The sequence below is a fragment of the Vidua macroura genome, chromosome 4 (genome assembly GCF_024509145.1).
Source record: "Vidua macroura isolate BioBank_ID:100142 chromosome 4, ASM2450914v1, whole genome shotgun sequence".
Taxonomy (NCBI): domain Eukaryota; kingdom Metazoa; phylum Chordata; class Aves; order Passeriformes; family Viduidae; genus Vidua; species Vidua macroura.
The window spans coordinates 36,131,963-36,144,718 of record NC_071574.1 but is presented as its reverse complement, the minus strand read 5'-3'; positions in this window follow the sequence as shown (position 1 = coordinate 36,144,718).

The window sequence follows — 12,756 nt, the reverse complement described above, 5'->3', positions numbered from 1 at the left end:
TGAGTTTGAAGATAGATTCTGATGGATGAGATCTGCCTCCCAATACGATCATCAGCATCTAAACCTTTCTAGGAGAAGTCTCCTCAAACCTGCCTTCTGTGGGCGAGAGACTTAACGGATCCATTTTAACAGCTGAAGAGCACTTTGTTCACAATCACCCTGGTACAAGGAACAAAACAAAAAGAATTTGCTATACCCAATCTGCAGTATGCAAAAGCCATTCAAAATGTTACATAATGAGCATTTCATGTGTGCCTATCAAATCAGAGTGGTTGCACTTTACATAATATTCTGAGCAGATCTCAGAAAGTATTATCTATCTGCTCCTTCTACTCTACTCTTTTCTGTCAGCTGTATTATTTTGCTAAAAAGTGGCAAAATCAGTTCTTAACTGCTCTACTGTTCCTACTCAGCAGAGTAAATAAAATTTAGTCACAGTGACACTAGCCCTAGATTTCAATTACTCACAGTTCTAACAAGCTTGTAAAAATTCCCTTTAGCACATGTAAATGAGTAGAACTTGGCTGCACTGTGCAGCCAGCTCTAGTGCCCACATAGTTCAGGTTACATGGCCCAGAGGCCTTCCGATGTTTGCATCTAGTAGTCATTCTGATCAAAACCAATTCACAGGATGTCCAAACACTAGCTACAGTCTCATTTCAGAGTGGTGAGAACAGCCTGTACAGGAGTTGTAGAGAGTGGAAATTTGGCTGGCACATCAAGACAAAATACACTTCAATTACAAAGGCAGAAAGAAAAATGTCAGGATTTTAAAATATCTGTGCAGGTGTTTTCTTGTCTCTGCTACCTTAGATAGAACCCCATTTCACAAAGCAAATGGGCTTTAATTCCTGACTCCCCCAAGCCCCTCTTCCCCATCCCCCCCTTCCCAGAAAGGAAAGCAATATAAGCCTTTAGAAATATCCAGATTCTTTGGCATTAGACACATGGTTGGATTCTCAATTACTCCAAATCAGTGCTACTTCATTGATTTCATTAAACTTTGCTGGCATACACTGAATATGCCCCCTACTGTTAAATAGTGAAGGAAAATATCTCATCTGCCCTAAAGGAATGAATGTTTGAAAGAAACTGAGTTGAATGATTTTCATACTTGGAAAATACAGAGCTATTCTGGCTGTGTTATGCTTCTCTCAAAAAACATTTGTCCCACTGGTACAGCTGAGGCACTAGATCAAAGATGATGCCTTTTAGCAGCACTGTAAAGCATAGAAGACATGCTCAGTTTTCAATCAAACCTATAAATTTCTAGATCCACAATTGCATACTGGGCTTTGGTTTGCTAACAGCTGCTAGTCCCAAAATCTTTTGTGGTTAGTTGCTGCTGTATTTTCTCATGGTGTATCTGCAAATGCTTGGAAGTGAAGATGAGTCAGCAGCAGAATAACTTTAAAGTAGTCATCGACTTTGTTCTCCACAACAAGGGATGTGCCCTAGGTCAAATTTCTTATTTCAGCTGGTTGAACTTCTCAATAAGCTGAAGAATGTTAGCTCTAAAAAGTTTACAGTTCAAACATTTCTCTCTACTCCTCTGGTAGGCAGCCTTAGTGTGTCTTTTGAATATACACAGATCAGGGAAATCTCCTTATTTTCTTGCTTGTCAAAGCATTACTGTATGCTGCTACCCAGCTTCTAAGTTTACAGTAAACAAGTAACTATTTGCCCCTGCTGTCACTGAAATTCTTTGCATTCAGTAATTTAAAATCTGTGATACACAAAATAGTTTTTTTACAGGGATAAATTTTAATATTTTTTTTAAATAAAGTACTATTGGGCTTTGTAAAGATCAACATTTTCATGAAAAATAAGAACCATGCAAAGAGATAAACATTTTAAAAGTTAAACAAATGGGTACTCATCCTGCCTAGGCATTCAGCATTCTTGATTACTTGCAACAAATGTGTATTTCTTAATACTGAATGGGTTATTTCTGCCACAGACTGTTAAAATTCTCAGAAAGCTGGAGAATTTCTGTTGAGGATGTCTCCAATAAATAGGAAAAAGAGAGCAAGAATGAGATGACCTTGGAATTCTGTCGGAAGAGCCAGAGACCAACCAGCTCAGGACCAAATTTTAAGTGGTCCAGTTGTACATACCACAACCATATTGCTGTTTGGAAGTCTGCCATAGCAGCTCTCAAGAAAATGGCAGAAGATATTTCTCATTTGTTCTTTACCTTACCTAGAATACTCCTTTTTTAAGGAAATCCACATAACTTAGTGTCAAGTGCAGATAAAATTTGGTCACAGTGGCAAAACACAACAGTGCTCTTGTAATTTGTTTCTCTGATTTGGCAGCATTAGTGAACACTGAGATGATCAAAGGAAAGTTAACTACTAAAATATAAACTTCTCTAGGTGATGTTTCTCAACACCACGTGCTGTTCTCTACAGCACAGGATCAGCAGGCTTGAGCATCAGTTTCTGAGTCTGGGAAAGTTACACAGTTCTCTTTGTAAAGACTGACATGTCAGCAGTGAATGTGCCAGTGGGGAGTGGGTGGGAGGAGAAGCAGCCCAATAATTACAGAGATCAGTGAAACATTGCCTGCTCCAACCACAGCTATTTTGGGGTTTTTATTTTACAATATGCTATTCCATAGTAAATGATGCTAACGCTCCTCTCCCACAGTAGGTCAGGGAGGTTTGTAAGTGGATGTGACCAAGTATTTGGGTGCTGGAAGATGAGGACCACAACAGAACTTAGCTGGTTTGATACCTGGGGGGCTCTGGAGACCCAGCTGTGTTGCCAGAGCCCCCAAGTGCAGGCACAGCCGGGGCTGATGGCATAAACTTCTGTCAGAGCTGCACAACAGCTCAGACGGCAAAGCCAGGCTGTGAGAGCTGTCACGTCTCTTCAGAGGTCACACTGATGGGAAATGGTCAATCAGGAGGATGTGTCTCAGTGCTGGGGTGTGTTTGTGCTGGCAAACCTTTGTTGTGTGGACTCCGTGTTGTGTGTTTCTGATGAATGAGACGATGTGGGAATTGTTCCATCTGCTCACTTCCTACTTTTGCCAATCAGTGTAACAGGTTTGGTTTTGACTACGAAGTATCACAGTCTCATAGCTGACAGTAATAGAGTGTACTCCTGCAGCTGTGATTTAATTAGCCCACAGCTCTGTTTCTATTGAGTAATGGCTAAATCCACCAAGAATTAGCTTTTGTCAAGTGCAGGAACTAGGTTGAGGAAAAACTAGAAAACCTGTACTTTGGAACTTCTTGGACTTCATCAGATACTGCCATCAGAGGCTAGAACTCCTGGTAGTTTGTGTCTGTCTGAAGATCTGTCATGTATCTGTCATGTTTTCTCTACTGCAATCCTGTCAAATGCAACATTTTTAAGGAAATAGGTTTTTTTTCAAGGGCACATATTAGATTCTGGTCAACATCTGGTTAATGTTTATTATTAAAAGCTTATTTCTGTCTGGCATTACAGAAGACACAAATAGAAAGCCTATGTTTTTGTAACTAAAAGCACTGTGGACAACTCTACAAAAGCTTATAGAGCTGGCTTATGTTGTGTTTCAGCTATATTTGGTAACACAGTAGAATGCTTTTGGAAGAGATATTAGATGCTGAAATAGCGATTCCAAATATAAACGAGGTCCCTAAGGCATGAATGTAATGTCTTCCTTATAACTTTAAATTACTTTTTTATAACTAAAACTAGCATGTCTAGTGGCTAATTATAATGTAGCCTGATGTTATACCCAACCACCTCGTTTTCTGTCTTTTTCACATGCACCACTTAACCTCCTAGGCCTTTATTTAATAAAGGATTAACTGCATTGGAGTATTACTAAGCAAAAAACCCAATAAACAAACAAAACAAACAGAAAATAACAAGAGCTTTGCATAACAGGAGTAGATTTAAATGTGATCTTAAATGTATGATGAGGCATTTTGCTGAATCCTAGTGGTTTTTTCTCTCTGGACCATCCTGGAAATATAATGGCATGGTTCTAAGAAAAGAAAAAAACAATGTTACTTACAAAGAGAAGTTACTTATTTTTTTTTCTAATTTAGCAAAAAAAAAAAAAAAATTGAAATTGACATTTCAAGCCTGAAACTGATTTCTTGGAAGCTGTAACACATAGGATGGAAAAGTACAACACTTCGGAGAGTTTGGATTTTTTATATTCTAATTGGAGATACTGTTCCACTGAATTAAAAAAAAAAATTCAAAAATTAAAAATCAAACTGGAAAAAAAAGAAGCAACTTTTACCTGATCAAACTAAATGGGAATTGCAGTACTTACCCTTTTAATCTGGTCTGGCTTTGTAAAGAACAGTGTTTAGCAAGTGTTGGAGTGTTATTGAGATAGCCAGGCTGAAAAGGTCAATAACTGGCTAGTTCTTGTGACAGGCCACTGGTGCTGTCTGCACTTTGGTGGAGAACAGATTGCTATCCAGTGAGTGTAAAAGGTGGGGGCATAAAAAATCTTGGAATGAGATTCAGGATTATTCTCTGTTCATTAACTTGTGGGTGGGAGGAATAGGAAGGGTTCATTTGTTTCTTTGAACCAAAGTAGGAATCTGGAAGCTTCCATTGATGCCTCAGGTTTTAGCTTTTATATTTTTTAAATTTTGTGCTGCTTTAGTGTGTAGTTCTGAGTTTCATATTAGGGGATAGTAAGCTCTCTTCACAGAGTACGTAGATGTGGCAGATACCTGCCACGACCTCAAGCAGTCGAGAAATGCCAGCTAGCACTGCCTGTGTCAGGCCGGATGGCTGCCATGTGTGTGTGGGCACTCCAGGGAAATGGTGTCTGCCTCCCTGGTAGTGCTGAGCGCTGTGGTGTGGGTAACGCAGCTTTGGTAGCTTCACATCCTGAGAGGAGGCGAAGGGACGAGAGAAGGACACTTTGCTTGTGGGCCCTAAGAGCTTTTATTCCCCCATGCGTGGTGGGAACAAAATGCTGTCAGAGTGATGCAGTGCAAAATGCCAGAGAACAAAGTATGACAACAGGTTAAGTAGGGGGTGGGCAGACAGGGGTGGAAACCTGGCTCACCCAATGGAGACAAACGATAGAGAAATGACATCAACTATAACAACCAATGGTAACATAACAGAGGTGAGTACAGAGTCCTGGGACGAATGGAAAGGCTAAGGTGGGGTGATTGATACAGAACTTTCATGAAGAAGGTGGGGGTGGTTACAAGATTGACACTCAACAGGGAGTGACAAACCTTGACTGACAGAACCAAACAAAGAGAAAACAGGGAGAGGTGTGAAGATTGACTGGGATCTGGGTGGGGGGAACTCTCGGGGTAAACAACTTGGAGCAAACCACTGTGAGGGAAAAATAGGGGAGTACAGGAACAAACCTAACTAATAATGAAACCCCTGACTAAATCAACCCAACCTACAACAGGTAGACAAAACAATTCCTTCTCTAGCTGGGGACCAAGGACAAATGATGCAAATTTCAGGCCCAAGAGCATAAATAATGATGGACTGAAGACAGAAAAACAAGAAGGATGCGACTTCATAACCTTAAGCTATAATTGGACAATTAACTTCAATATGCTAGTGGACCGGAACTTATAAAAGTGAAAGACCCCGTGACCAGTTGTCCATTTGTGACCATATTGGTTCATCTTGGGTGTAGCCCTGGCCAGGCTCTTGTATTGCCCAAGGTGGATCCATTGAGGCCTTCTAATAAATACCTACTTTATTCTTTAACTCTGTCTAGCCTGTGTTCTAGGTCTGCCTTCAGAAGGCATCACCGCGAAAGATCTTCCTTTTATATTTGGGATAAAAGCATGTAGTTTCATGCAGACTACAGAAAGAACACCAATTAGTATGACAAAAACTCTGCAAACATTTCAGAGGTGAGTCTGGGATAAGGTGGTTTCTCTGTTCCTGTCTTTCCTACCTGTTATGATGGGAGCTATGAAAACCCTGCTGAAGGTAAGGGAGTCTGTCATTCTCAGAGAGGTTTTAAAGGAAACTGAGCTAAAACCATGAAGATTTCCACCTTCATGAATGAGAATATTTTGTCCTTGTTTAGAAAGCTTCTCAACCAGTGCTGTTCATGCAGGTACTCTGCTGATGTGCAGATTAGCTGTAGAATGTCTTGCTCAAGTTTTGGGGGATTTTGTGTTTGGGTAACAGGAGAACATATGACTGGACATTTGTAATCTACCTGGCAGCACAAACTGTATGGAATAATCAATTAGTGTAACAAATGGTCTTGTTCTTTTGAACAACAAGAAGGAACATCTTCAGCTTGGTAGGTTTGTGAGTCACAGAATCATGGAACAGTTTGGATTGAGAGGGATCTTAAAGACCCTTGATCCCTCCCTGGGCCCCATTCAATAGGCTCTATCTCTTCACTCTTGGTTGCCTCCATCAGAGACTTAGCCAATTCCCCTAATTCAGGAATCCATGGCTGACAAAATCCTACCGCTCTAAGATTAGCTCTGTGAATTCAAAGAAACAGTTAAAGCTATGAAGGATGTTGCAACTGGATGCAGTTTTACAGCCAAAATGAGTTATAAAACATTTTGCAGAGTACTGCTGCTAAAAATAGTTATGCATTGAGTTGAGAAAATGCAGAAAGGCTGGATAAGGTCAGTAAGCACAACATTACCCAGTTCTTACAGCGGAGGAAATTGACCTACCATTAGTCCACATGTCATTCAGTAGATGGTGTCCTGCTGTCTTTTGGATAAGGCCTTTCTTGTTTTTTCCTTATCACATTTAGTTATCTGTTGTGCTCCTTCCCTTTACTCCCTGGACTCTTTTCCATAGGATTGCAGCTTGTTCTTTTTCTTGCATCATTGTCATCTGGCAATGGACCAACGTGTCATAAGTAGAATTGCTTAACATGTATTTATCAGATTATTCACATATATTTAATAGCTCTTGAACATAAATGTACAGTACCGCAAAAAAAATGCCTCTGTTTTTGCAAAGTGCTTGCATATTCCAGCAAATGACAGTCTGGCTGTTTTTAGTACATTTCAGTTGATTTATTTGAAAACTTACATGAAATACAGAGTTAATGTCAAACCTGGGTTGTTTGGGGATTTTTTGAAATTCAACACCTATATCTTTTTGGAAACGCCCCCAGTCCTTCCTAATCTACATACTTTTAAATTTCCCATGAACAAAATTATTGACAACTCCCCTAATATAAGAGAGTGCCTTTCCAGATGGGATATAAGTCCTGTGTGCAATTCACCTTTTGCAGGTGCACTCCTCTTTCTACTCTAGGGCCTAAAAGTGCTTCCACAGAAGATGACTGTAGCTATGTAGTAGGAGATGTTTCCCTAGGGCTGTGCCAATATGGGAAGCTGATGGTCATTAGCCTCAGTTAAAGACAGAAGACCTGACATTTGGAGGGGGAAAAGCTAAGTGATTTGGCAAGTCTTAAAAGAAACTTGTAGCATGCCCTCTGAATCTCAGTTCATGGGGGCACCTTTCCCCTAAGGAACCTAAATATTTGATGGTGTTAGCATTCCATTCCCCTGCTAGATTTTTTTCTCCTTCTTCATTTCACTTGGAAAATAATCTTGGACAAAAATCTCCTGGGAACAGAAGCTGTCATCTCTCTTTATTCTCTGAAATGGCTGGTATGCTCTTAGTTGAAGGAAGTTAAATTGTAAGCACATCCTTTTTTTCTTGTTTGTATAATTTCTAAATTCCTTTCCTTTTCCTTTCCCTTTCCTTTCCCTTTTCTTTTCTCTCTCCTTCTTTATTTCCTTCCTTCTTGTGGGCATCATGTGATGTTAGCTTCCTTAAACACTCATATTCCAATGGATTTAATGAGTGCTTGGGAGCCAGATGGCATGCCATATTTTTTTTCAAAACATTTTAAAGCACATGACAGACAATTCATGTTGACAGGAGTGCTTCGCTGAGGTGTCTGTAAAGCAAATGTGTTACTTGTTACTATTAGAGCAGAATAATTGTTTATGAAATGCATCCTCAAATTCAACAACGATTCAGTGAAGTAAACAGAAATAAACTGTGCTATGTAAACACTGCACACTCTGCAGAGATGTTACTCACTTGTATAAGATAATGATGATCTGAGTGATGCAGTCTGGTATTACACAGTGATAGTCGCTAGAGTCCAAATTCAGGCGATTTTGTATGAAAATCTCCAGTCTGTGGGCAGTATTAAGGAAAAGACTATGGCTGGAGACAAAAAAAGATTCCTCCTTTTCATGTTAGCTGGAAAGAGAGACGTGTTCTTCCTTCTTTTGTCTACTAGGCAGAGAGAAAACCACAAAGCATTATCCATATAGAAGGAAAATAGATAAAAGCAATGGACTTTTATATTGTAGTTTAGATTCGTTGAAGTTGTAGGTTCAGCTTAAAATATCATGGCTAATGATCCTTGTGCTGCAGAAAGCCAGCCTGGAGTAAAAGCCAGATATCCAGATATCTGGTTTTGGGAAAATAGCAGTCTCTGATAAATGCATGGTCTTCATGTATCCATCTTTTCTGGTTTAGCAGCTACACTGTGAAAATTAGGAGGTAAATACTAGTTTGAATACTCTCTGAACCTCTTTTAAAAAAATGTTAAACATGGACAAATCTACTTCATTCCTGAATTTTATTCATTTTTTTTTCAGTGCTCTACATTTCTGGCAAATGTAGAGTTCCCTAAGAACTCAAACAAACAAAACAAAACCACAAACAAACAAAACTAACCAAACACACACAAAAAAAAAAAAACACCCCAAAACAAAATAAAACAAAACCCAAAACCAACAAAACAAACAATCAAACAATGGTATATGAGTTTTACATCCATAAAAACTTGTATGGGGAGTGTTTCTTTTGTCAAGAAAAAAACCCATGATGGATAAAGAGACGCTGGATTCTGACTGGAAGGAGAGCTTGTCTACAGCAGGCTGGGGATAATCCACCCCTGTGATATGCAGTATACAGTATATTCTCTATGTTCAAGTGATGATAAAACCACAGAAATATATTTAAAATGTATATCTAGGAATTACATATATATATATATATATATATATATGTATGTATGTATGTATAAATTTTTCCTCTTCTAAAAAAAAGAAATCAAACCAGGCTCTTGTATCACCCCTACAGCTGTATCAGCCTTTATTGTGTAGCTTTGAATCAGAATTTTTGTTCATCACTTTTGATGGTAAAACACACACCTTCTAGACTGATCTGAATTGCTCTTCCCCCCTTCTTCAACTGTATTTCTTATGGGATTAATAACAAAATTACCTTCTGGAGTTTAGAGATGGTAGCTTGTGCAATCCTGGGTTTCTGCAAACCACACTATTATCTGTGTGTTGTCAGGCAGACCTTTCATGGGGAGCTTAGAAAATGTTTGACTTCTAGTAAAATCTCATCATAAACTGTACTCTTACAAATCAAAACCTAGATGAGGGATGATTAAAAAAGCCCAGCTGTTGAAATAAGGTAGGTATGCATTTTATATAATCAAACATCACTTATATGACAGTCTGGTGTGAACAATAGCTAATTTTTTCCAAAGATGCTAATCTCTCCTGAAAATTATTGAAAGAAATTATTCACTATGATAGATAAATTAAAACATGGTGTAAGCAATCATCTGAAAATACCTCTTTTCATCTTTAATTACCTAATTCTTACCTCATTAAGCCAGATGATTGGGTATTATTATGATTGACTACTTTATTAGAAGGATATAAAACAGTAAGGGCTTCTGTATGTCACAAGAAGGTGAAGTCTTCAGTTGCTCAGTTAAGTATGAGTGAGATGAAATGACAGCGAAGTATTTCCGCAAGAAGATGTGATATGAACCCAGATTTATTTAGGACAATCTGATAGAGAAAATGAATGTTGGGAGTTCCTTGAAAACTCTCTAAGCTTTAATCTATGTGATTCAGGCTGCAAAATTGTAACAAGCTGTAAAGAACATCGGCTTTGACATTTCCTATAATACTGATGAAGATAAAGGAGGTGAGCAGTCTGTGAGATCTGAGTGATTGTCACTAGCACTATCACAGTTGCTGTTTATTATGGAGTGTGTTCAGCAGTTATTACTGGCAAACCATCAGCTGAAGTTTTGCCAGTGTAAGTCCTTATGTTTAGGATCACAGCTATTTGCAGTTATGGAGGGATGACTATGCAGTCCCTTGACTTGCTGCTTTCTGTCAGTAAGTGGATGTGCTACATTAAGCTGGCATTCCTGTACTCACTGGATTTGTGCCTCATTAGGGCTACCCTTGAAAACATATTCACAGTCACATATTGGATGCATGCTAAAATAGGTGAGGCTATAGAACAGTTTGTGCCTGTGGATGTGCCTTTAGCTTCCTGCTTTAAACAACTTTTGAACTCTTCATAAATGTTATGAATGTCAAGGTAGGTATTGGGGGAATCACGGAAGTATTTCACTTTCACGTATCTCAGATCTGCTATTTCCTGGGTGTTAATCAATATGTTTATGAAAAAAAAGATTTTGCTTTGTAGAAGTCCTTAGAATTTCTCATGAGAAGGAAGGTGAAGCATCTACTCTTGTTACTTATTAACTATGTTTTTCTATTCTTCCAGCACAGGCCTTTAGATGAATTTTCTCACCCTAATGAGTTCAGTCTAAATCACTCGGTCTTTATTCCCTGTTTCTTTATGACTTTGCCCATTTCTCCCAAAATCCCACCTCCTTCCCACTCCTCAACAAAGCAAAGAGTTTACTGACTGTAAATATGTGTAGATGCAGTAAATTTTCAGAAGACCTGCATCACAGGACCAACATGGGCAACAATTTAGATTTGCCCATACAATTTGTTGAGATTGAATACCTGAGACTATGATTAGTGATGTATTATTGTAGGAAAACCGTGACACTTGCACCATTGTAACAGGAAGGAAATTTTATCTGGTTAGACAAAACTGTTTTCTGTTAATCCTAATGTTGATAGCAGTTTTTTGTATGTTCTGGATTGAAAACTTTTGCTGATGAATACTTCTCAAAAATACTCCTTTTTTTTCCTCAGCAATTGTAGCATTAGTTATACAAATTTTTACAAGATAAATTAATTCTTGAAATTATTTGCTATGAATTTTACTTTGCAGCATATATAAATGTGTAGTGAATGGGAATATGGATGAGACTATGAAAGGCAAAATGGGGAAGTTAAGGATGTTCATATGTGGGATGTGCCCATGGGGAGGACAGTGTGGGAATGCCATGGGAAACTACAGTCATTTAGCATAAGGCATTTCCCCAGAGTCCTCTGCCCCCCAGTGCAAATGAGCACATGCCCATCACCTGTCAGTTTGTGGTTGTCATCTCCCCAAGTTCTGCAAAGTTCCCCATCATTGTTTCTAATGGTTCCCTCTGTAAACCACTCCTTCCCTTTTCCCTCATTGGCCCAGGTTATGTTACCCCATCCCTGTTCCTCCCTTACACCCTCTTCCCATTGGATCATTTGTACCCTAGTTACTTCTTCCCTCCCCAGTTATATGCTCTGGCCCCTCCTTCCCCGGGGCTCTCAGAGTCTGCCTCCCCTGAGTGTGGTTGTCTCCCTGCTCCTATTTCTGCCTCCCTACTCCTTTGATCAATCCTCAATAAACCCACTCGGATTCCAGCAGCTCAAGAGTCTTTCCGTCTTCCTGGTGGGGATTTTAATTACGCTATCCAGGCACCCCTTGACCAGCCAACTGAGGGTCACCCCGTGGGACTCAGTCCGGGGTAGCCTATATTCATATGTAAAATAAAAGCAAATTATGTGAGACCTTGAGTAGACATTTATAAATGGTTTTAAGCTATTTTTAAGTGCTGTTCCTGAAACTACTTCATTTCGAGTATATTAGATATAATTAAAAGTAAATTGCCTCTAAGAGAACAGGAGGAGAGTTATTTACTCTGGAGTATTCAAATACTTCTGCAAAACTCTTGGATGTTATTGTACCAGACTTTCAGTGATATTCCTAACGCTTATGAGATATGCCATACACGCCAAAAAAAATCCTTTCTAAACAAAATGGTCAGTGGAGACTGCTAGGAGTGACATGTCATTCCATGGTGGTATCAGCTTTGACTTTTCCAGATTGCCTTGCTGGGAGATGCTGACTGCTCTGTGTGATGCACTTTGTAGTTTTGAAAAACTGTCTGTTGAAGAGATGCTGTACAGAAAGCAGTGAGTTTACTCCCTTGATGGATGAGCTGGTTATTTCTTCCTTGTTCCTAGTCCTGGCTTGGAAGTTAGGAGCTAAAAACGGATACATCTGTGGCATACATAAGGAATGGGATGCATGGAGGGAAGTATGAGATTTCAGGACATGCTGGGATCCTAGATTTCATCTCTGTAATCCAAAGTCCACTGATACACACTGAGAGTGTCCAGTGTCTGTGATCAGACAGGAGCTGTGGACAGAAGCTGAATGTGTGACAAATGTTTCTTGAACATATTTTTGCAGGGGTGGGTGATGTTGGGGTTGTTTTATTTTAATGTGCTAGGTGCCTCAGGGCAGCACTGGAAGTGAGGTGTTCCATTTTAGCAGCAGATGAAGCAGCAATAATACAGGCTCCTCTCTGTTCCCTTCACGGTGTGGCTGACTGCTCACTGGGAGCAGCAGCAGTTCAGTGACCGTGCTAACTCAAACATGGGCCTCACGCTGACGTGTGAAATAATCCTGGCCATAGTGGCAAAACCTGTTTAGCCAGGAGGATATGAAAACATTAGGTAAATTGCCAAGGTTCTGATAGCTTTGTTTTGTTCTGGGTTTTGGTGCTGTGTTTTGTTTT